The sequence below is a fragment of the Cervus canadensis genome, chromosome 26 (genome assembly GCF_019320065.1).
Source record: "Cervus canadensis isolate Bull #8, Minnesota chromosome 26, ASM1932006v1, whole genome shotgun sequence".
In the NCBI taxonomy this organism is placed as follows: Eukaryota; Metazoa; Chordata; class Mammalia; order Artiodactyla; family Cervidae; genus Cervus; species Cervus canadensis.
In genome coordinates this window covers 9,030,783-9,053,985 of record NC_057411.1, presented here as the reverse complement: position 1 = coordinate 9,053,985, position 23,203 = coordinate 9,030,783, and positions in this window count along the sequence as shown.

The following is a 23,203-nucleotide window of genomic DNA, read 5'->3' as shown; positions in this document are numbered from 1 at the left end:
AACAAAACAAACAAACAAACAAAAACACAGAAACAATCACAACAAAAATATAATGACCCAAAACCTGTGGGATGCAGCAGAAGCAGTTCTAAGAGAGTTTATAGCAATCTTACCTCAAGAAAAAGGAAAGAGCTCAAATAAACAACCTAATTTTGCACCTAAAGCAACTAAAGAAAGGCCAAAAAACAAAACTCAAATTTAGTAAAAGGAAAGAAATCATAAAGACCAGAGCAGAAATAAATGAAATAGGAAGAAAACAACAGCAAACATCAATGAAACTAAAAGCTAGTTATTTGAAAAGATAAACAAAATCAATAAATCTGCATTGACTCATAAAGGAAGAAAAAAGGGAGAGAACTCAAATTGATGAAATTGCAAATGAAAAAAAGAGAAGTTAAAACTGACACTGCAGAAGTGCAAAGGCTCATAAGAGACTACTACAAGCAACTATATGCCAATAAAATGGACAACCTGGAAGAAGTGGACATATGCCTAGAAAGATACAAACTCCTAGTATTGAATAATGAAGAAATATAAAATGTGAACAAACAAATCACATGTAATTGAAACTGATTTAAAACTCTTCCAACAAACAAAAGCCCAGGGCCAGATAGCTTAATAGGCAAATTCTATCAAACACTTTGAGAAGAGCTAACACCTACCATTCTCAAACTTTTTCAAAAAATTACAGAGCAAGAAATACTCCCAAGCTTATGCTACAAGGGCACCATCACCATGATGAAAAAAAAAAAAAAAGAAAAAAATACCACAAAAAAGAGAAAATTACAGGACAATGTCACTGATGAAGATAGATGGAAAAATTCTCAACAAAATACTAGCATACAGAACCAGTAATGCAAGAAAAGGATCGTACACTGTGATCAAGTGGAATTTATCTCAGGGATGCAAGGAATCTTAAAAATAATGCAAATGAATCAGTCTGATACATAAGATTAACAAATTAAAGAATAAAAACCATATGATACTAATAGGTGCAGGAAAAGCTTTTCAAAATTCAATACCCATTTATGAGAAAAACTCTCCAGAAAGTGGACATAGATGGAATATATCTCAACATAATAAAGGCCATATATGACAAACCCACAGAAAACATTATTCTTAATGGTGAAAAACTAAAAGCATTTGCTTTAAGAGCAGGAATAAGACAAAGGTGTCTGCTCTAACCACAATTATTCAACACACTTTTGGAAGTTCTAGCCACAGAAATTAGAGAAGAAAAAAGAGATAAAACGTATCCAAATTGGAAAAGAAGAAGTAAAACTTCAACTGTTTGCAGATGGAATGATATACATAAAAATACTAAAGATGCCATCAGAAAACTACTAGAGTTCATCAACAAATTTGGTTGAGAGTTTATCAGTGAATTTAGTGAAGTTGCAGACTACAAAACTAATACACAAAACCCACTTGCACTCCTATACACTAACATTTAAAGATCAGAAACAGAAATTAAGGAAACAATTTCGTGTACTATCGCAATGAAAAGAAAATACCTAGGAATAAACTTGTCTAGCGAGGAAAAACATCCGTACTCAGAAAACTATCAGATATTGATGAAAGAATTAAACATGATGCAAACAGATAAAGAAATATACCATGTATTTGGAGGGGAAGAATCAATATTGTGAAATGAGTATACTACTCAAATGAATCAACAGATTCAATGCAATCTCTATCAAATTACCAAGAGCATTTTTCACAGAATTAGACCAAAATTTTACAATTTATATGGAAACACAAAAGAATTGAGTAGCCAAAGCAATCTTGAGAAAGAAAACTGTAGCTGGAGGAATCAGACTCTCTGACTTTAGACTATCACACAAAGCTACAGTAATCAAGATGGTATAGTACTGGCACAAATACAGAAATATAGATCAGTGGAATAGAATAGAAAGCTGGGGGATAAAGCCAGACACCTGCTAGTCATTCCCTTCTCCAAGGCTATGGTCACCTAATCTATGACAAAAGAGACAAGAATATACAATAGAGAAAAGACAGTCTCTTCAACAAATGGTGCTGAGAAAACTGGACAGCTACATGGAAAAGAATGAAATTAGATCACTCCCTATCATGGTACATAAAGATAAACTAAAAGTGGATTAGAGACCTAAAGGTAAGGCTTGATACTATAAAACTCTTAGAGGAAAACCTAGGGAGAACATTCTCTGGCATAAATTGAAGCAAGTACTTTCTGACTTCCCTCCTAGAGTAATGAAAATAAAAACAAAAAATAAATAAATGGGACCTGATTAAATTCCAAAGATTTTTCACAACAAAGGAAACCATGAACAAACAAACAAACAAACAAAAAAGATAACCTTCAGTATGGGAAAATAATTACAAAGGAAGGGAATTAATTTCCTTTCCTTCCTTCCTTCCTGACAAGGAATTAATTTCCAAATTATACAAACAGTTCATGTAGCTCAATTAAAAAAAAAAAAAAAAGAAAAGAAAGAAAGAAAGAAAGAAAAAATGGGCAAAAAACTGAAATAGACATTTCTCTAAAGAAGTCGTGCAGGTGACCAACAGACACATGAAAACATGCTCAACATCACTCATTAATAGAGAAATGCAAATCAGAACTACAATGAGGTATCACCTCACACCAGTTAGAATGCCATCATCAAAAATATGCAAATAATAAATGCTAGAGAGTATATGGAGAAAAGGGAAGCCTCCCACACTGTTGGTGGAAATGTAAATTGGTACAGCCACTGTGGAGGACAGTATGGGCCATCCTTAAAAATAAAAAAATAGAGCTATCAACCCCATTCCTGGACACATAGCCAGAGAAAAAAATAATTCAAAAAGATACATGAACCATAATGTTCATTGCAGCATTATTTGCAGTAGTCAGCATGGAAGCAACCTAAATGTCCATCAACAGAGGAATGAATACAGAAGCTAGAGTATGTATATACAATGAATATTGTGCATGCATGTTCAATTGCTCAGTTGTGTATAACTCCTTGCAATCCCATAGACTGTGGCCCACTAGGCTCCTCTGTCCTTGTAATTTTCTTTCATCTTTGCATCTCCTGCATTGGCAAGCAGGTTCTTTACCACTGCATCACTTGGGAAACACAATGCGTGTTACTCAGCCAAAAAAAAGGAATGAAGTTGTACCATCTGCAGAGACATGGATGAACCTAGAGACTGTTATACAAAGTGAAGTCAGTCAGAATGAGAAAAAGCAAATGTTTCATATAATATCACTCATATGAAATCTAGAAAATGTTACATATGAACTTATTTTCAAAACAGAGATACAGATGTAGAGAAGAAACTTATGGAAACCAGGGGGGAATGGAGGAGTGGTGGGATGAACTGAGAGGTTGGGACTGACATATATACACTACTATGTATAAAATAGATAACTATGAAATCCTACTGTATAGCAGAGGGAACTCTACTCAGTGCTCTGTGGTGGCTTAAATAGGAAGGAAATTTAGGAAAGAGGGGATACATGCATGTGTATAACAGGTTCACTTTGCTGTACAGCAGAAAGCAACACAGCAATGTAAAGCAACTAAACTCCAAAAAAATTAAGTAGGTCCCATTTGATTCTCATATACCCAACAATAAGCCAGTTTTTCATAATGGAAAATTGATTTCCTAGCATATAAAAGCAATGACTAATATAAACAACAATGGAGGTAATTAGAAAAACAGAAGTAACTCCAGAATAAAATGTTCAAGTATTTAAAAACAAAATTATATTTTCAAGAATTAAATTAATATATTCAGACAAAGTAAAAAAATAATTATTTTCATAAATATGACTGCTATATAAAAATAGATAAAGTTAAGGAGATAACAGCTTTTCCACATTTAAAAGATGATAGACAATGTGAATAATGAAAATAAAGAGAATATGTGTTAGAGGTACCCCAAACAGAGAATATAAAAGCAAAATAGAGAAATAAATGATGGGAAAAGATAAAGGACATGGTGGGTTAATCGAGGAAGGCCATTGTCAGAACAAAGAGAACAAGCAAACAAAACACAGTTTTTCTAGCAAGTAGTGGGATGATAACTAGAGAAGAGGGTTTCTCAAAGTTGACTGCATATATTCGATTTTTAAAACTCTAAATGCTCACCATAACAGAGTCTATGTGTATTTAATTATATCAGTAGGAAACTTCACAACAACAAAAATTAAGAAGAGATTCTGAAAGATTTCAGAGAATTAAACCAAATAAAATTAAGCTAAATGAAATTAAACAAGTTTTCTGGGAAATGACAAAAAAAACCCAGACTAATATATGTCTTCCCACAGCTTTGTGTAACCTAATGAAACTATAAGACATACCATGTAGGGACACCCAAGATGGATGGGTCATGGTGGAGTTCTGACAAAACATGGTCCACTGGAAAATGATGCAGCAAACTACTTCAGCATTCTTGCCTTGAGAACCCCATGAACAGTATGAAAAGGCAAAAGGTTATGACACTGAAAAATGAACTCCCAAGGTTGGTATGTGACAATATGCTACTGGAGAAGAGTGGAGAAATAGCTCTGTAAGTAATGAAAAGGCTGAGCCAAAGCTGAAACAGCGCCCGGTTATGTATGTATCTGGTGGTGAAAGCAAAGTCAGATTCTGTAAAGAACAATATTGGATAGGAACCTGGAATGTTAGGTCTATGAATCAAGGTAAATTGGGATTGGCCAAACAAAAATGGCAAGAGTAAACATCGACATTTTAGGAATCAGTGAACTAAAATGGACGGGGATGGGTGAACTTAATTCAGATGACCATTATAGCTACTACTGTGAGCAAGAATTCCTTGGAAGAAATGGAGTAGCCCTCAGAGTTAATAAGAGTCCAAAATGCAGTCCAAAATCTGCTAGTTTTAGCAGATTTAGATGAGACAGCTCTGCACAGGGACATCACCAGATTATTGGCTGAATTCCTTTATTTCACCTTAATAGCCTTCAAGGTTGGCCTTAAAAATAAAATACTGTTATACTGGTAAGATACAGATACTTAAAATCTATAACCTCAGGAGTATGGTTAAAAAAAAAAAAAAAAGCTGCTATTAATATATTAGACAAGTGCAAAACGGTCTTATTTAAATTGCAAAACATTTTATTGTTCATTTAATCTACAGACTACAGCAGGAAAATAAGTTAATGAACTTTATTAATCTTACTTAGGTCTATAAAAAAGAGTTTAGACTATTCTATTAGTGGAAAATATCAGTCTCTTGTGTCCAGTTTCTATCCTATTGGGATAATGAAGAAAACAAACACTAGTTTTAGCAGATTTAGATAAAATACACCATAAAACTGATTTTTTTTGCACTGTAGCAATAATTTTAAAAATCTTAGGAAAAACTAGAATATGGCCCACTGGAGAAGGGAATGGCAAACCACTTTAGTATCCTTGCCTAGAGAACCCCATGAACAGTATGAAAAGGCAAAAAGATAGGACATTGAAAGATGAACTCCCCAGGTCGGTAGGTGCCCAATATGCTACTGGAGATAAGTGGAGAAATAACTCCAGAAAGAATGAAGGGATGGAGCCAAAGCAAAAGTGACACCCAGTTGTAGATGGGACTGGTGATAGAAGCAAGGTCAGATGCTGTAAGAACAATACTGCATAGGAACCTGGAAGGTTAGGTCCATGAATCAAGGCAAATTCGAAGTGGTCAAACAGGAGATGGCAAGAGTGAACATCAACATCGTAGGAATCAGCAAACTAAGATGGACTGGAATGGGTGAATTTAACTCAGATGACCATTATATCTACTACTGTGGGCAGGAATCCCTTATAAGAAATGGAGTAGCCACCATAATCAACAAAAGAGTCCGAAATGCAGTACTTGGATGCAATCTCAAAAACGACAGAATGATCTCTGTTCGTTTCCAAGGCAAACCATTCAATATCATGGTAATCCAAGTATATCCCCCAACCACTAATGCTGAAGAAGCTGAAGCTGAATGGTTCTATGAGGACCTACAAGATCTTCTAGAATTAACACCTCAAAAAGATGTCCTTTTCATTATAAGGGACTGGAATGCAAAAGTAGGAAGTTAAGAAACACCTGGAGTAACAGGCAAAATTGGCCTTGGAGTACAGAATGAAGCAGGGCAAAGGCTAATAGAGTTCTGCCAAGAGAATGCAGTGGTCATAGCGAACGCCCTCTTCCAACAACACAAGAGAAGACTCTATACATAGACATTGCTAGATGGTCAACACTGAAATCAGACTGATTTTATTCTTTGCAGCCAAAGATGGAGAAGCTCTATACAGTCAGCAAAACAAGACCAGGACCTGACTGTGGCTCAGATCATGAACTCCTTATTGCTAAATACAGATGTAAACTGAAGAAAGTGGGGAAAACCACTAGACCATTCAAGTATGACCTAAATCAAATCCCTATGACTATATAGTGGAAGTGAGAAATAGATTTAAGGGACTAGATCTGATAGACAGAGTGCCTGATGAATTATGGATGGAGGTTTGTGACATTGAACAGGAGACAGGAATCAATACCATCCCCAAGAAAATGAAATGGAAAAAAAAAAAAAAAAAAAAAGGCTGTTTGAGGAGGCCTTACAAATATCTGTGAAAAGAACAGAAGCAAAAAGCAATGGAGAAGGGGAAAGATATGAATGTAGAATTCCAAAGAATAGCAAGGAAAGATAAGAAAGCCTTCCTCACTGATTAATGCAAAGACATAGAGGAACAAAAATAGAATAGGAAAGACTAGAGACCTCTTCAGGAAAATTAGAGATATCAAGGGAACATTTCATGCAAAGATGGGCTCAATAAAGGACAGAAATTGTATAGACCTAACAGAAGCAGCTCAAACAACCACACAATTGCACTCATCTCACAAACTAGTAAAGTAATGCTCAAAATTCTCCAAGCTAGGTTTCAGAAATACTTGAACCATGAACTTCCAGATGTTCAAGCTGGATTTAGAAAAGGCAGAGGAACCAGAGATCAAATTGCCAACATCTGCTGGATCATGAAAAAGTAAGAGAGTTCCAGAAAAACATCTATGTCTGCTTTATTGACTATGCCAAAGCCTTCAACTGTGTGGATCACAATAAACTGTGGAAAATTCTGAAAGGGATGGGAATACTGGACCACCTGACCTGCCTCTTGAGAAACTTGTATGTAGGTCAGGAAGCAACAGTTAGAACTCGACATGGAATAGCACACGGGTTCAAAATAGGAAAAGGAGTATGTCAAGGCTGTATAGTGTCACCCTGCTTATTGAACTTACATGCAGAATATATCATGAGAAAGGCTGGGCCGGAAGAAGCACAAGCTGGAATCAAGATTGCCGGGAGAAATATCAATAACCTCAGATATGCAGATGACACCACCCTTATGGCAGAAAGTGAAGAGGAACTAAAAAGCCTCTTGATGAAAGTGAAAGAGGAGAGTGAAAAAGTTGGCTTAGAGATCAACATTCAGAAAACTAAGATCATGGCATCTGGTCCAATCACTTCATGGAAAATAGATGGGGAGACAGTGGAAGCAGTGTCAGACTTTATTTTTTTGTGCTCCAAAATCACTGCAGATGGTGATTGCAACCATGAAATTAAAAGACGCTTGCTCCTTGGAAGGAAAGTTATGAGCAAACTAGACAGCATATTAAAAAGCAGAGACATTACTTTGCCAACTAAGGTCTGTCTGGTCAAGGCTATGGTTTTTCCAGCGGTCATGTATGGATGTGAGAGTTGAACTGTGAGGAAAGCTGAGCACTGAAAAATTGATGCTTTTGAACTGTGGTGTTGGAGAAGACTCATGAGAGCCCCTTGGACTGCAAGGAGATCCAACCAGTCCATCCTAAAGGAGATCAGTCCTGGGTGTTCATTGGAAGGACTGATGCTGAAGCTGAAACTCCAATACTTTGGCCACCTGATGCGAAGAGCTGACTCATTTGAAAAGACCCTGATGCTGGGAAAGATTGAGGGCTGGAGGAGAAGGGGACGACAGAGGATGAGATGGTTGGATGGCATCACCCAGTCAGTGGACATGGGTTTGGGCAGTCTCTGGGAGTTGGTGATGGGCAGGGAAGCCTGACGTGCTGTGGTTCATGGGGTCGCAAACAGTCGGACACAACTGAGCGACTGAACTGGAACTGGGATGTTTCCATACAATTCACACTTGAGTGGGAGAAGGCAATGGCACCCCACTCCAGTACTCTTGCCTGGAAAATCCCGTGGATGGAGGAGTCTGGTGGGTTGCAGTCCATGGGGTCGCAAAGAGTCGGACACGACTGACCGACTTCACTTTCACTTTTCATATTCATGCATTGGAGAATGAAATGGCAATCCACCCCAATGTTCTTGCCTGGAGAATCTCAGAGATGGCACAGCCTGGTGGGCTGCCATCTATGCGGTCACACAGATTCGGATACGACTGAAGTGACTTAGCAGCAACATCAGCAGCAACACACCTGAATAATCTAACAATTATTTGCTAGGATATCATAAAGATATTCTCAAAACATTGTGGTCTTGGTACTGTAATCTGACATGTACCCTTTCTTAGGGAAGTTTTTTGGAATATATCCCAGGAAAACTAGGAAACAAACTAGATGCACTTTGCAGAATTCAAGTATAGACCAATCAGCAGGCTACCAGTAGTAGTGTGGCATTTGTTCAATAATTCAGTTCAGCTCAGTTGCTCAGTCACATCCAACTCTTTGCAACTCCATGGACTGGAGCCCGCCAGGTTTCCCAGTCCATCACCAACTCCCGGAGCATACTCAAATTCATGTTCATCGAGTCAGTGGTGCCATGCAACCATCTCGTCCTCTGTAGGCCTCTTCTTCTCCCATCTTCAATCTCTCCCAGAATCAGGGTCTTTTCTACTGAGTCAGTTCTTTGCATCAGATGGCCAAACTATTACAGTTTCAGCTTCAGCATCTGTCCTTCCAATGAATATTCAGGACTGATTTCCTTTAGGATGGACTGGTTTGATCTCTTTGCAGTCCAAGGGACTCTCAAGAGTCTTCTCCAACACCACATTTCAAAAGCAACAATTCTTTGGCACTCAGCTTTCTTTATAGTCCAACTCTCACATCCACTCATGACTACTGGAAAACCCATAGCTTTGACCATATGGATCTTTGTTGGTGAAGTAATGTTCAATAACTAGCTCTTGATCTAATCCCGAAGAGTATTATAAGGAGGACAAGGGAATTATAGGATGACAATGTCAGACAGCCCGTATGTAAAGCATTAAAAATTTTAACAGCAGGAGCACTAAGAGGGGTCTCTGTATGAGGGGGTCAGTGAACAATAAAGGAGTACTTAAAAGAAAATATATATGATCATGTAATTTAGAGTTAGGGTAAGAGGCTTCACTTAAGATCATCAACTCTGTAGCCTATATTACATTTATCAATAACTCTGTGTCTGTTTCTTTATCTGTGCAACTGGGAAAATAAAAGTTTTGTAAAAACTAAAGTAACTATTGTTTATTTGCTAGCTCATGCCCAACTCTTTTGGCAACCCTATGGACTGTAGCCCACCAGGTTCTTCTGTCCATGGGATTTCTCAGGCAAGAAGACTGGAGTGGATTGCCATTTTCTTCTACAGGGTATCTTCCCAACCCAGGGATCAAATCTGTGTCTCCTGCAGGTGGATTCTTTACCACTGAGCCACTAGGGAAATCCATAAAAATTATTATAAACAAAGCAATAATAACAATGCATAGCACAGAGGAAAATAGTATGTAAGACCTGGAGGAAAGATAATAATGTGAGAATAGGAAAAACAAAGGATTTAGAAAAACTATGAATAAGAATTACTAATTTTCTAAAATATGGCATCTCTTTGAATAACAAAAGTTTCCAACTGACTTTGATCCCAGGTGTAATGTTCTTTTAGAGGGTCAGGCTTCTATTTTTCTAATGGAAAGAAATATAATTCTAACTCACAACTTGATACTGAGTAAGATTCACAAAATCATAAAGACATAAATTACTGGGAACTAAATTTAAGAGCAAACCTAAGAAATGTTATTGGAACACAAAAGGGAAATGATTATCAACACAGCAATGTACAAGTAAAATTAGATGCAGAGCTGAGAGTACATAGGCAGATAACATTATCTGACAAAGCGTTAAGCCAAAAAGAACTTTTCGTATGTTGATGGAGTCTCAAGAATATCATTTACAGTTATAAAGATAACCAGTAGAAAAGTTTTAACATAAATATGTGAAATTTTCATTTAATGATACAAAGTGTTGAAGTCAGCAAAATCCTGGTCATTCATATCAAAAAATCAGTGGACACTGCTTAGACTTCCGGTTTGTTATGGAATAATGATAATGATACAAATTTAAATCTCTCTACTCACTTCCACCAAGAAAACAATAATTCAAATTGAGCATAACTATGAGATGGAGAACTCTGTGAACTTCAAACTACCTGCACAGTTGAAAAATAAATGCCTGAATCTACCAGAAGACAACTCCACACGTAGGTGTGATGGATCCTGGGTACACTTGCTCTCAGAAAGACACGTCACACACTGAGTGGTAAATATTGAGAAGAAATCTAATGTCTGATACATCAGGATAATAGCCCTTGAGAAATCAAAAGGAAGAAAGTTGAAAGGTTGTGGGCCAATGGGACAGTTCTGGGAAGGCACCACTTCTGTAGAATAAGGGGCTTACTTAAAAGGAGAAAGGACCCCTTGGAGATTTGGAGGGAAAGAAAAGAAGCAAGCAGGAAAATTAATTATTTATATTGGTGAAACACGTGCAAATTAAAAATCTGTAAGTCACACTCTTTACAAATTTCTCACTGTATTGGTGCTGTAACAAATTACCATAATTTGGGGGCTTACACCAATATGAATCTTTTATTTTACAGTTCTGGAAACCAGAAGTCTGAAATCAGTTTCACCAAACGGAAGTTAAGGTGTTATTCCAAGATATCATAAGACTGATCTCTTCTGGAGGTTTTTGGGGGAGAATATGTTTCTGCTTTTTTAAGCTTCTAGTGGCTGCCTGTAGCCTAGGCTTGGGGCTCCCTCCTTCGTGGTTAAAGTTCATTAAACAAAAAGTTGCTTTCATCATCACATTTCTTTCTATCTGTGATTCCTCCTCTTTCACTCTTTTAGTAATCATTGTATTAATAATTACATTGGGCCCACTCTTATAACCCAGGATAATCTACCTATCTCAAGGCACCCTCTTTAATTTAGAGAATTTAATCACAAATTCTCTTTTGCCATATAAGGTAACACAGATTATGGGAATTATGACATGGACACATTTTGTGGACTATTGCTCAGTATAATCTCCACCATAAATAAAATAAACTACATTTTTCATATGCCAATGCAAGAGAGCAGTCTTGAACTTAGAAATCTAGTTAGACCTCCATACTTTTCTCTATGACCATGCAAAACTGTTTTAGCTGGTCTAGAGAAGAAATAAAATTAGGAAATAAACAGGAAATAAAAAAAGAGACATTTATACAACACTTCAGGAAAAAAAAGAAACTGTAAAACTAGAATAAAAAATGTTTCAAAGTGTGAACATTCTTCCACCAATCACAAAGACTGAAGTAAAGTGCATCACAACATTCTAACCTGAATAAAATACACTAAACAATAATTTTCAAATTTAAAGAATGTCTTAAATCAGAAATTCAAAACTTGATTCAAGGATATAAATGTAAAAAAATAGAAAGCTATGAAACAAACTCAGGAAAAATATTGAATAAAAATACTACAACATCTTAAAAATGACAACTAAACTACAAGTCACCAAAGGAAGACTATACTCACTTAAGATTTAATGAATACATTGAAGAGATACTTGAAAACTAAAAAAAAAAAAAAAAAAAAAAAAAAAAAAAAAAACCATAATGATGAAATAGAAAAAAAGTATAAATATCAGTAAAAAAAGGACATTCATACATAGTTCAGGTAAAGGAAAATCTATAATATATAAAATCAGAGTACCTGAAATAAAAAAAAAAAAATAAAATAAATAAATAACACATAATAATAAAATCAATCATCACATCAAAAGGGATTAAAAAGAAAACTAAGGAGTTAAAACATAGAAAGTAATATAATACACATACGTAGAAAATAGATATAACAAAATGGCAGTTGGAACAAAACAAATCATATGATTAAATGTAAATGGATTTGACTCATTTATTCTCAAAGAGACACAGAAAATCCAGCCGTATGTTGCATACAAGAAACCTACCTTGAAGGAACCTTGAAGCCTAAATATTATACATAAGGGCAAATATATACCAGACTAGGGATCTCTTCAGGATAATCGGAAACATCAAGGGGGCATTCCACCCAAAGAGGGGGCACAATAAAGGATAACAATGGTAGAGACCTTGTAGACGCTGAAGAGATCAGAAAAAGATGGAAAGGATACACGGAAGAACTGTATAAAAATGGTATTCGTGAACTGGATTACTATGATGATGTGATTAGTTATCCAGAGCCAGACATTCTGGAATGCAAAGTCAAGCGGGCCTTAAGAAGCACTGCTGTTAATAAAGCTAGTGGATGCGATGAAATTCCAGCAGAACTATTCAAATCCCTAAAGGAGGATGCCACAAAGGTATTGCATTCATTATGTCAGCAAGTCTGGAAGATCCAGCAGTGGCTGCAGGACTGGAAAAGGTCAATCCTCATCCCAATCTCCAAGACGGGTAGTATCAAAGGATGTGTTAATCATTGGGCAATTGCACTCATCTCCCATGCTAGTAAGGTAATGCTTAAAATCTTGCATGCTAGGCTTAAGCATTATGTAAACCAAGAACTTCCAGATGTCCAAGCTGGGTTTAGAAAAGGAAGAGGAACTAGATATCAAATTGCCAACTTTCGCTGGATTATAGAGAGGGCAAGGGAATTTCAGGAAAAAAAATCTGTCTGTTTCATTGACTACACTAAATCCTTGACTGTGTGGATCATGACAAATTGTGGAAAGCTCTTAGAGAGATGGAAATACCAGACCATCTTACCTGTCTCCTGAGGATCCTGTATGCAGGTCAAGAGGCAACAATTAGAGCCTTGTATCAGGATTTCCTGGTAGCTCAGCTGGTAATGAATCTGCCTGAAATGCAGGAGACCCTGGTTCAATTCCTGGGTTGGGAAGATCTCCTAGAGAAGGGAACAGTTACCAACTCCAGTATTCTAGCCTGGAGAATTCCACAGACTGTATAGTACATGGTGTTGCAAAGAGTCAGACACAACTGGGAGACTTTCACTTTCATGGAACAACTGATTGGTTTAATATTGAGAAAGAAGTACAACAGGATTGTTTGCTGTCACTCTGTTTTTTTAATCTATGTTTGTTTAATCTATGTTGAGAACAACATGAGAAATGCTGGGCTTGATGAGTGACAAGCTGGAATCAAGATAGGCGGGAGAAACATCAACAACCTTAGATATGCAAGTGATACCACTCTAATGGCAGAAAGCAAAGAGGAACTAAAGAGCCTCTTGATGAGGGTGAAGGAGGAAAGTGAAAGAGCCGGTTTAAGACTAAATATTGAAAAAAAAAAAAACTAAGATCATGGCATCCAGCCCCATTACTGCATGGCAAATAGAAGGGGAAAAGGTGGACATAGTGATAGAGTTCCTCTTCTTGGGCTCATAAACTGCTGCGGACAGTGACTGCAGCCTTGAAATCAGAAGACGATTGCTTCTTGAAAGGAAAGTGATGACAAACCTAGACAGCGTGTTGAAAAGAAGAGACATTAATCTGCCTACAAAGGTTCATATAGTCAAGGCTATGGTCTTCTCAGTGGTCATGTATGGTTGTGAGAACTGGACAATAAAGAAGGCAGAACACCAAGGAACTGATGCCTTTGAACTGTGGTGCTGGAGAAGATTCCTGAAAGTCCCTTGGACACAAGGAGGTCAAAGCAGTCAGTCTTAAGGCATATCAACCCTGAATATTCACTGGAAGAATTGATGTTGAAGCTGAAACTCCAGTATTTTGGTCATCTGATGTGAACAGATGACTCATTGGAGAAGACCCTGATGCTGGGAAAGACTGAAGGTGGGAAAAGAAGGGGATGACAGAGGGTGAGATGGTTAGATGGCATGACCTACTTGATAGACATGAGTTTGAGTAAGCTCGGGGAGTTGGTGATGGACAAGAAAGCCTAGCGTGCTGCAGTCCATGGGGTCGCAAAGACTCAGACACGACTGGTCGACTGAATTGAACTGAACTGAACTGAACACTGGTTTCCTCTTCAGTTCAGTTCAGTTCAGTCACTCAGTCGTGTCTGACTCTTTGCGATCCCACGAACTGCAACACACCAGGCCTCCCTGTCCATCACCAACTCCCGGAGTTTACCCAAACTCATGTCCATTGAGTCAGTGATGCCATCCAACGATAGATGAAAAAACCTATTATTATTTATTTAATGAATTTATGTGTGTGTGTGTTTGTTATTTGTAGATAAATGCATCCCTAACTGCTACAAATAGCTCTGATTAAATGCAATTTACTGATTTACACTCGGTGATCACAAAATGATAATGTGTTATTTGACTTCATGTCATATACTAGAGGAGGAAATGGCAACTCACTCCAGTATTCTGACTTGAAAAATCACATGGACAAGGAGCCTGGTAGGCTACAGTCCATAGGATTACAAAGAGTCAGACATGACTGAGCGACTAAGCACATATCATATACTGTGGGCATTAGTAAATATATTCAGAAGTATTATGCTAGGGAAAAATATTAGGAAATATATATTTATAGGATATATCTGTATTTATATATATTGCATGGAATTTTATTTGCCAAGAGCATAAATATCTTATTTTTATTTTAAAGTGACCAGGATGGTATCACTGTTCAATTTGGTCAAACCAAAGAATGTAATTGATACCAAATGTCTGGAATACAGAGACTAAAGAGTCTACTAAACTTTTCACATTTCAAAGCTCTTTGGCATCATGAAGATATAGTAGATTTAGGATACTATAGAAAATGATAATGATATACTTTTTAATGATTCTCTATGGGGAGGACATTGAGATCTGTAATCATGAAAAATTCAATCATGTTTTTGAAACTGCACTATGATAGAGATATAACTTTGCATTTATTATCCTTCTACCAAGAGCAAAATTCACTCTTATTAAGTGCTTCTGCTTAACCAACCTTAAAATAATTTAATTTTGATCATTAATTCCTTATTAAAATACTAAATAAAACAAAAGAGGGACATATTTTATTGACTATTAAGGGGCCTTTTGATTAATTCTAAGCTGAAAGCTTGCTGCCTCATCTTTTGCTTGGCATAAGGGTACTCTCCTTTTTTTATTATGTAAAGTTGTCTACATCAGCACATTTATTTAGTAAAGAGTGAAGCAAAATCTTTTTTAAGTCACTGCATTCAAGTTTTCAGGCCTCCTCCTGGTTCTTCTCCAGGAATTCTCCAGGTTTTGAATATTTAAACATGTAAATGGTTATTATTAAATATACTGTATAAGCAAGCACTGAAGAAAATATATTTCAAGGCACATGAATTATCCCTGGATCTAATAATCCATTGCACTTATGTTAATTTAGAGGACATTATATTAAAAAATCATTTTTTACTTTGACATAGGTACACTTCTTCCTGCCACAGGTATGCTTTCATTATGGTCTTGTGGCTTCCAGAGCAAAGTGTGTCAGAAAAGAATCCTAGTTTTGCGTCTGTGTGTATAGCTTTTGGAGCTTGAACAAGGCTCATAACTTCCTAGGTTCCATTTCCAAACAAGTAAAAGAGGATGTTGACATATTAGAGTGTTTAGAATTTCAACCATATCTAGAAGGCAATGAAATTTATGGGAAGATAGTAGGAAGTATAGTTCTATTCCTAATATATTTTCCATCCAAGGCATTTTTGAGCTTCATTAGTTATTTCACTCCTCTGTGTTATAGCACAAGCCAGTAGGGAGAGCATAAAGAATGTTGACTTTGGAATCAGAAGATCAGAAAAGAACTGGACTGAATAACAGTTTTACTGCTTACTGCTTGTGCAACCTTTAACAAAGCAATTAACCTTTAGACACTCAGTTTTATCATCTGCTAAATGGAGATTACTATTCTTCCAGATACAAACAATAAATGAGATAATTTTTCAAGGTACCTAATAATGTAACTGGCACATAAATTGATAAATATTATAAAGTTGATAAATATTGTACTCATTACAAGTGTACTTTAAAAACGTACAGATAAACTTTGACATGGAATACATTGGCTTAATATGAATCAATGATAAGTAGTTCAAATGACTTTATCAGATTCCAAGACAGCAGGAATATTGTTTATTCTTTCTATGAAGCCAGCATCTTGATTTACATTTGTTCCTAAATATGTTCCCTTCCTCAACTTGAATAATATTAACAAAATAAGCATTGTCTGAAACAGTAAGTTGATCAGTTTATATATTTTCATAGGGCAGAGTTTTACACAGAAGAGGGGTCTGAAAATTAAGTCTATGCTGGGACATTCTCAGAAGACTTGAGTTAGCATGAACTGAAGAGGTACCTCTCAAGGGAAAGAAAATAAATCAAAATAAAGAGAGTGCACTGAAACACATTTTCCTGTTTTATTTATGGTTAGCCAAATGAATCTGGGGTTTTCTGATGAGATTATTATTACTGCATTTTGTGATTTAAATTCCATATATATTATATGAATAAAAACTAAAATCAAGGAAGAGTTTAAATTTTTTTTTTCTCTGAAAATTTTCCATGTAAAATTTGCTAATTTTGTTTTCCTATAGAGATAAAATTTACTCATTTTTATTATCTTTTGCCAAAAATTGCTGATACCACAATATTGATGAGAGAAGGGTTTAACAATTATGTGGCCATTATTATTACCCACCTTTTCTTAGCTAGGATATTTTTTATTTTAATACAATTTATATATTAATTTTTAAACTATCTGTGACATACAAATCAAATGTAGATTTTTATGAAAAAAGGTTTTCTGCCCTAAAGACTCTACCAGAAATTTTTTAGAGCTAATCAATGAATACAGTAATGTTGCAGGATATAAAATTAACACACAGAAATCCCTTGCATTCCTACACTAACAATGAGAAAACAGAAAGAGAAATTAAGGAAACAATACCATTCACCATTGCAACAAAAAGAATAAAATACTTAGGAGTATATCTACCTAAAGAAACAAAAGACCTATACATAGAAAACTATAAAACACTGATGAAAGAAATCAAAGAGGACACAAACAGATGGAGAAATATAACGTGTTCATGGATTGGAAGAATCAATATTGTGAAAATGACTATAATACCCAAAGCAATCTATAGATTCAATGCACTCCCTATCAAGCTATAAATGGTATTTTTCACAGAACTAGAACAAATAATTTCACAATTGGTATGGAAATACAAAAAAAACAACAACAAAAAAAAACAAAAACAAAAACAAAAAACAACCTCAAATAGCCAAAGCAATCTTGAGGAAAGAAGAATGGAACTGGAGGAATCAACCTGCCTGACTTCAGACTCTATTACAAAGCCACAGTCATCAAGACAGTATGGTACTGGCACAAAGACAGAAATATAGATCAATGGAACAGAATAGAAAGCCTAGAGATAAATCCACGTACTTATGGACACCTTATCTTCGACAAAGGAGGCAAGGATATACAATGGAAAAAAAACAACCTCTTTAACAAGTGGTGCTGGGAAAACTGGTCAACCACTTGTAAAAGAATGAAACTAGAACACTTTCTAACACCATACACAAAAATAAACTCAAAACGGATTAAAGATCTAAATGTAAGACCAGAATCAATAAAACTCCTAGAGGAGAACATAGGCAAAATGCTCTCCGGCATAAATCACAGCAGGATCCTCTATGACCCACCTCCCAGAATATTGGAAATAAAAACAAAAAAAGCAAATGGGACCTAATTAAACTTAAAAGCTTTTGCACAACAAAGGAAACTATAAGCAAGGTGAAAAAACATCCTTCAGAATGGGAGAATATAATAGCAAACGAAGCAACAGACAAAGGATTAATCTCAAAAATATACAAGCAACTCCTGCAGCTCAATTCTAGGAAAATAAATACCCAAATAAAAAAATAAGCCAAAGAACTAAACAGACATTTCTCCAAAGAAGACATACAGATGGCTAACAAACACATGAAAAGATGCTCAACATCACTCATTATCAGAGAAATGCAAATCAAAACCACAATGAGGTACCATTACATGCCAGTGAGAATGGCTGCTATCCAAAAGTCTACAAGCAACAAATGCTGGAGAGGGTGTGGAGAAAAGGGAACCCTCTTACACTGTTGGTGGGAATGCAAACTAGTACAGCCACTATGGAGAACAGTGTGGAGATTTCTTAAAAAACTGGAAATAGAACTGCCATATGACCCAGCAATCCCACTTCTGGGCATACACACCGAGGAAACCAGATCTGAAAGAGACACGTGCACCCCAATGTTCATCGCAGCACTGTTTATAATAGCCAGGACATGGAAGCAACCTAGATGCCCATCAGCAGACAAATGGATAAGGAAGCTGTGGTACATATACACCATGGAATATTACTCAGCCATTAAAAAGAATTCATTTGAATCAGTTCTAATGAGATGGATGAAACTGGAGCCCATTATACAGAGTGAAGTAAGCCAGAAAGATAAAGACCAATACAGTATATTAACGCATATATATGGAATTTAAAAAAGATGGTAACGATAACCCTATATGCAAAACAGAAAAAGAGACACAGATGTACAGAACAGACTTTGGGAATCTGTGGGAGAAGGCGAGGGTGGGATGTTCTGAGAGAATAGCATTGAAACAAGTATACTATCAAGGGTGAAACAGATCACCAGCCCAGGTTGGATGCATGAGACAAGTGCTCAGGGCTGGTACACTGGGAAGACCCAGAGGGATGGGATGGGGAGGGAGGCGGGAGGTGGGATAGGGATGGGGAATACATGTAAATCCATGTAAATACATGGCTGATTCATGTCAATGTATGGCAAAAACCACTACAATATTGTAAAGTAATTAGCCTCAAACTAATAAAAATAAATGAAAAAAAAAAAAAAAGGAAAAAAAAAGAAAAAATGGTTTTCTGGCTCACTGATTTCAAGTTACCCTCTAAGGTTTGGTAATCACAAAGAACTATGCTAAGGCAGCTTTTCCTGTTGTCCCAGAGTCTCATAAAGTCATCTGAACTACTTACCGGTGATTCATAACAAACCAGTGTATTCCACATCAAGGTTTATTCTAGGTTTTAATATTGAGTTAGCACAGGTGAATTCCAGTTCAGTACCTTTCTTCTCTTTCAGTTATAGTTTCTATTTCCATTTTTATATCTGAAACTTGTCTATTCTAGCCTAGTTTTAGACATTTTTGAAGATTCATGATCTTGTAAAGGTCCAAAATAGAATTTTGAAATTGCTTGTCTCTTGCATCTGAAGTTAGATCAAATATGATCACTGAGGGATTTCATGCTTTATTTTAATGCATCTCTATTCATTTATAGATATAAGGTTTTTAATAAGCTTATTTTGGTAAAGTATTATGTATCAGGACAATAGCTGTGAACCTCTTTATGTAAAAACCAACTCTACCGACAGTAACCAGTCCAGGAAGCCATCTTACTATCTATAAGTCAAATTATAGGAAGTCAGACCACTGTCGCTACAAAATAGTCTATATAGACAAACAATAACTCCTGTAACAATTAACTCCAAGTGAACAGGACCTGATTAGTAATTGGTTGCTTTCCTAAAATTTGTCTGGTTTCCATTTTAATTCTAATTGAGAAAACTAAATATTCAGGCGTATCCAAATACAGAGTATACACCCTTCTAGTAAGCCTGCCTACAGCTTCTGCATGCCAACACTCTCCAGTCAGGGCAGACTTGAAATTTCCCTCTTTTCTACTATAAAGCTTCCCTATTCTTCTTCCTTTGCCTGCCTTTGAGAGTATGTGAAAATGAAAGTAATAGTGGTTGACTCCCTTGCTAGAGCAAACTCTGAATAAATAACTTTTGCCTGTACTCATCTGGTTGCTTTTTATTTCTACACTTGCCTAACCTACATAAATGACTTTACTTTAATACATTTGATGCAAACTATTTTATATTTGGGCCAGGTCCAAACTCAAGGCAGTAAACTATACAAATAATGTTCATGTCCTCACTTAGTTCAAAATTGGCAAAATAAATAAGCAGATAAATAGAAAATATTAAAATCATGGGCTTGACTTTGAAGATAAAGCCAGGCATAGTTTGTTTGTTGAATACAGAGTGATGTGTAAAGAACATAGTGCAGCTAAAAGAGAATAGTACATACATAACATGTCTTTAAAATAAATATTTAGCAAACTATTTAATAAGTATAATAGCCCTTGTTTTATTTTCAATTAATTATTAGCAAAATTATTATTTTTTTCCTTTAAAATATTGGCTATATACATTTCTAAAATATACCTTCAGATTTAAATTTAAGCTGACAGATATTCAGCTCAGCATTTATGTCTCTTTTTGGACTAATGGGGCTTCCCTGGTGGCTTAGAGGGTAAAGCGTCCGCCTGCAATGCGGGAGACCTGGGTTAAATGCCTGAGTTGGGAAGATCCCCTGGAGAAGGAAATGGCAACCCACTCCAGTATTCCTGCCTGGAAAATCCCGTGGATGGAGGAGCCTGGGTGGCTGCAGTCCACGGGGTTGCAAAGAGTCGGACACGACTGAGCGACTTCACTTTCACTTTGGACTAATGAGATTAAGCATTCCCTTGATGATTATTTAATAGATGTTTCCTCTTAGATTCTCATATGTTTTTGAAATTACATTTGGACCAAAAGGAATTTTTTTTATAATTTGGATTTGGTAATTAGTATTCTCCAACTATCTCACATTTAAGTAAGACCACTTAATATTAGTTTATAAAATATTCTCTGCAAAATTTTGAGTATAATATTAGACAAAAATTCCTTTTCTTCTTGGGACTAAGATGAGGGATTTGCTAAGCAGTGTATTTCTAACTTGCTGAATTCTTTTTGAAATCCTAACACTAGTCAAACGTTAAAATATTGCCCCTCAAAATTTTCACTTTAAAAACAATTTGAACTATAGATAACATTTTGAATTTATATTTATACCAAATTCACAAACTGTTTTGGCTCTCTTTGGTTGATAATAAACTTCATAAAAGTTTAATATTAGGTCTTCACCATTGACTACCCCAATTATGTTTTGTTTTTCATTTTGTCATTAGTATCTAAACAAGTGAATTGTAGCCTCAATTGGGTCATATGGCATTTTCAGGGACTAGAAATACTTCTCTCTTAATAAGCTTTCTTTGATGATACATTTATTTCCCACACTTGATTACTAGTTACTAAAATTTAGGGATGTGCTAAGTCTCTTGGGAACAAAGAAGAATTGAGAAATTTTCAGTTCAGTTCAGTCACTCAGTCATGTCCGACTTTTTGCGATCCCATGAATCGCAGCACGCCAGGCCTCCCTGTCCATCACCAATTCCCAGAGTTTACCCAAACTCATGTCCATTGAGTCAGTGATACCATCCAGCCATCTCATCCTCTGTTGTCCCCTTCTCCTCGTGCCCAGGATCGGGGTCTTTTTCAATGAGTCCACTCTTCTCATGAGGTGGCCAAAGTATTGGAGTTTCAGCTTCAGCATCAGTCCTTCCAGTGAACACCCAGGACTGATCTCCTTTAGGATGGACTGGCTGAATCTCCTTGCAGTCCAAGGTACTCTCAAGAGTCTTCTACAACACCACAGTTCAAAAGCATCAATTTTTTGGCACTCAGCTTTCTTCACAGTCCAACTCTCACACCAATACATGACCACTGGAAAAACCATAGCCTTGACTAGATGGAACTTTGTTGGCAAAGTAATGTCTCTGCTTTTCAATATGCTATCTAGGTTGGTCATAACTTTCCTTCCAGGGAGTAAGTGCCTTTTTATTTCATGACTGCAATCACCATCTGCAATGATTTTGGAGCCCCCCAAAATAAAGTCTAACATTGTTTCCCCATCTATTTCCAATGGAGTGATGGGACCAGATGCCATGATCTTAGTTTTCTGAATGTTGAGCTTTAAACCAACTTTTTCACTCTCCTCTTTCACTTTCATCAAGAGACTTTTTAGGTGGATTTAAAAAGACATAGCTGGACTACAAATTTTAAGTAAAATTTTATAAGAGAGATAACAAGGGGAGAGAATTCATTTTCCAGAAATATAACTTCTAGATAGTCACTAACAAGTTATAAAATATATTAAATATTAGAACCCACATTTTTAATTAATTAGTTATGAAACCAAAAAGAGGTGATCACTTATAAGATTAGAACTAACTGTAGGTATTAATTTGAGATAACATGGTGATGAAGCCCAGTTCTTTTGGAGTGTATCTTTAGAATCAAGTAGCTTAACAGTTGTCAAACGGTAAGCTTTTTGTATGTGGTTGTGGTTAAACTATCTTCACCCTCAGGATGACAAGCTAGATAAAAGTCTCCCCCTCCTCCACACACAAATAAAATCATGATTCTGCAAATGCCACAATCTGAGGGGAAAAGAAAAAGTAAGTCAGATGAAAACTTACCCAGTATAAGCAGATAGGCTGGGTCCTCTTCTCTTTTGAACTAAACTTTAGATGGAGGTAAAAGGTGAAATTTGAAATAACAGAAACAACAATTGCAACTTTAACAACAAAACTCTTGTGGAAATTTTTAAAAGTTACTAGCTTATCCTCAGGCTTCTCAAGTAACTCAGTGGTAAAGATTCTGCCTGCCAAGGCAGAAGACACTGGTTCAATTCCTAAATCAGGAAGATCCCCTGGTGGAGGGGAAAAAACCCTCTCCAAACATCTTGCCTGGAAAATCCCATGGACAGAGGAGCCTGGTGGGCTACACCATAGGGTCCCAAAGAGTCAGACATGGACACGACTGAGAGACTTAGCAGGCACAGCTTATCCTCACTTGGGTTTGGAATCTAATTGTCCACTATTTGCATTTCCTTCTCTCACTTCCAGGGCTGACAACAACAACATGAAAAGACCATTATCAACTCTAATGGATCCTTTTTGGAGAATCCCTCCAGGAAAAAAAGTCTATATAAAACTGGCTCACCCCAGGTCTTCTAGTAACTCTCTGAAGGAATACAAATGAAAATTGAGAAAAAC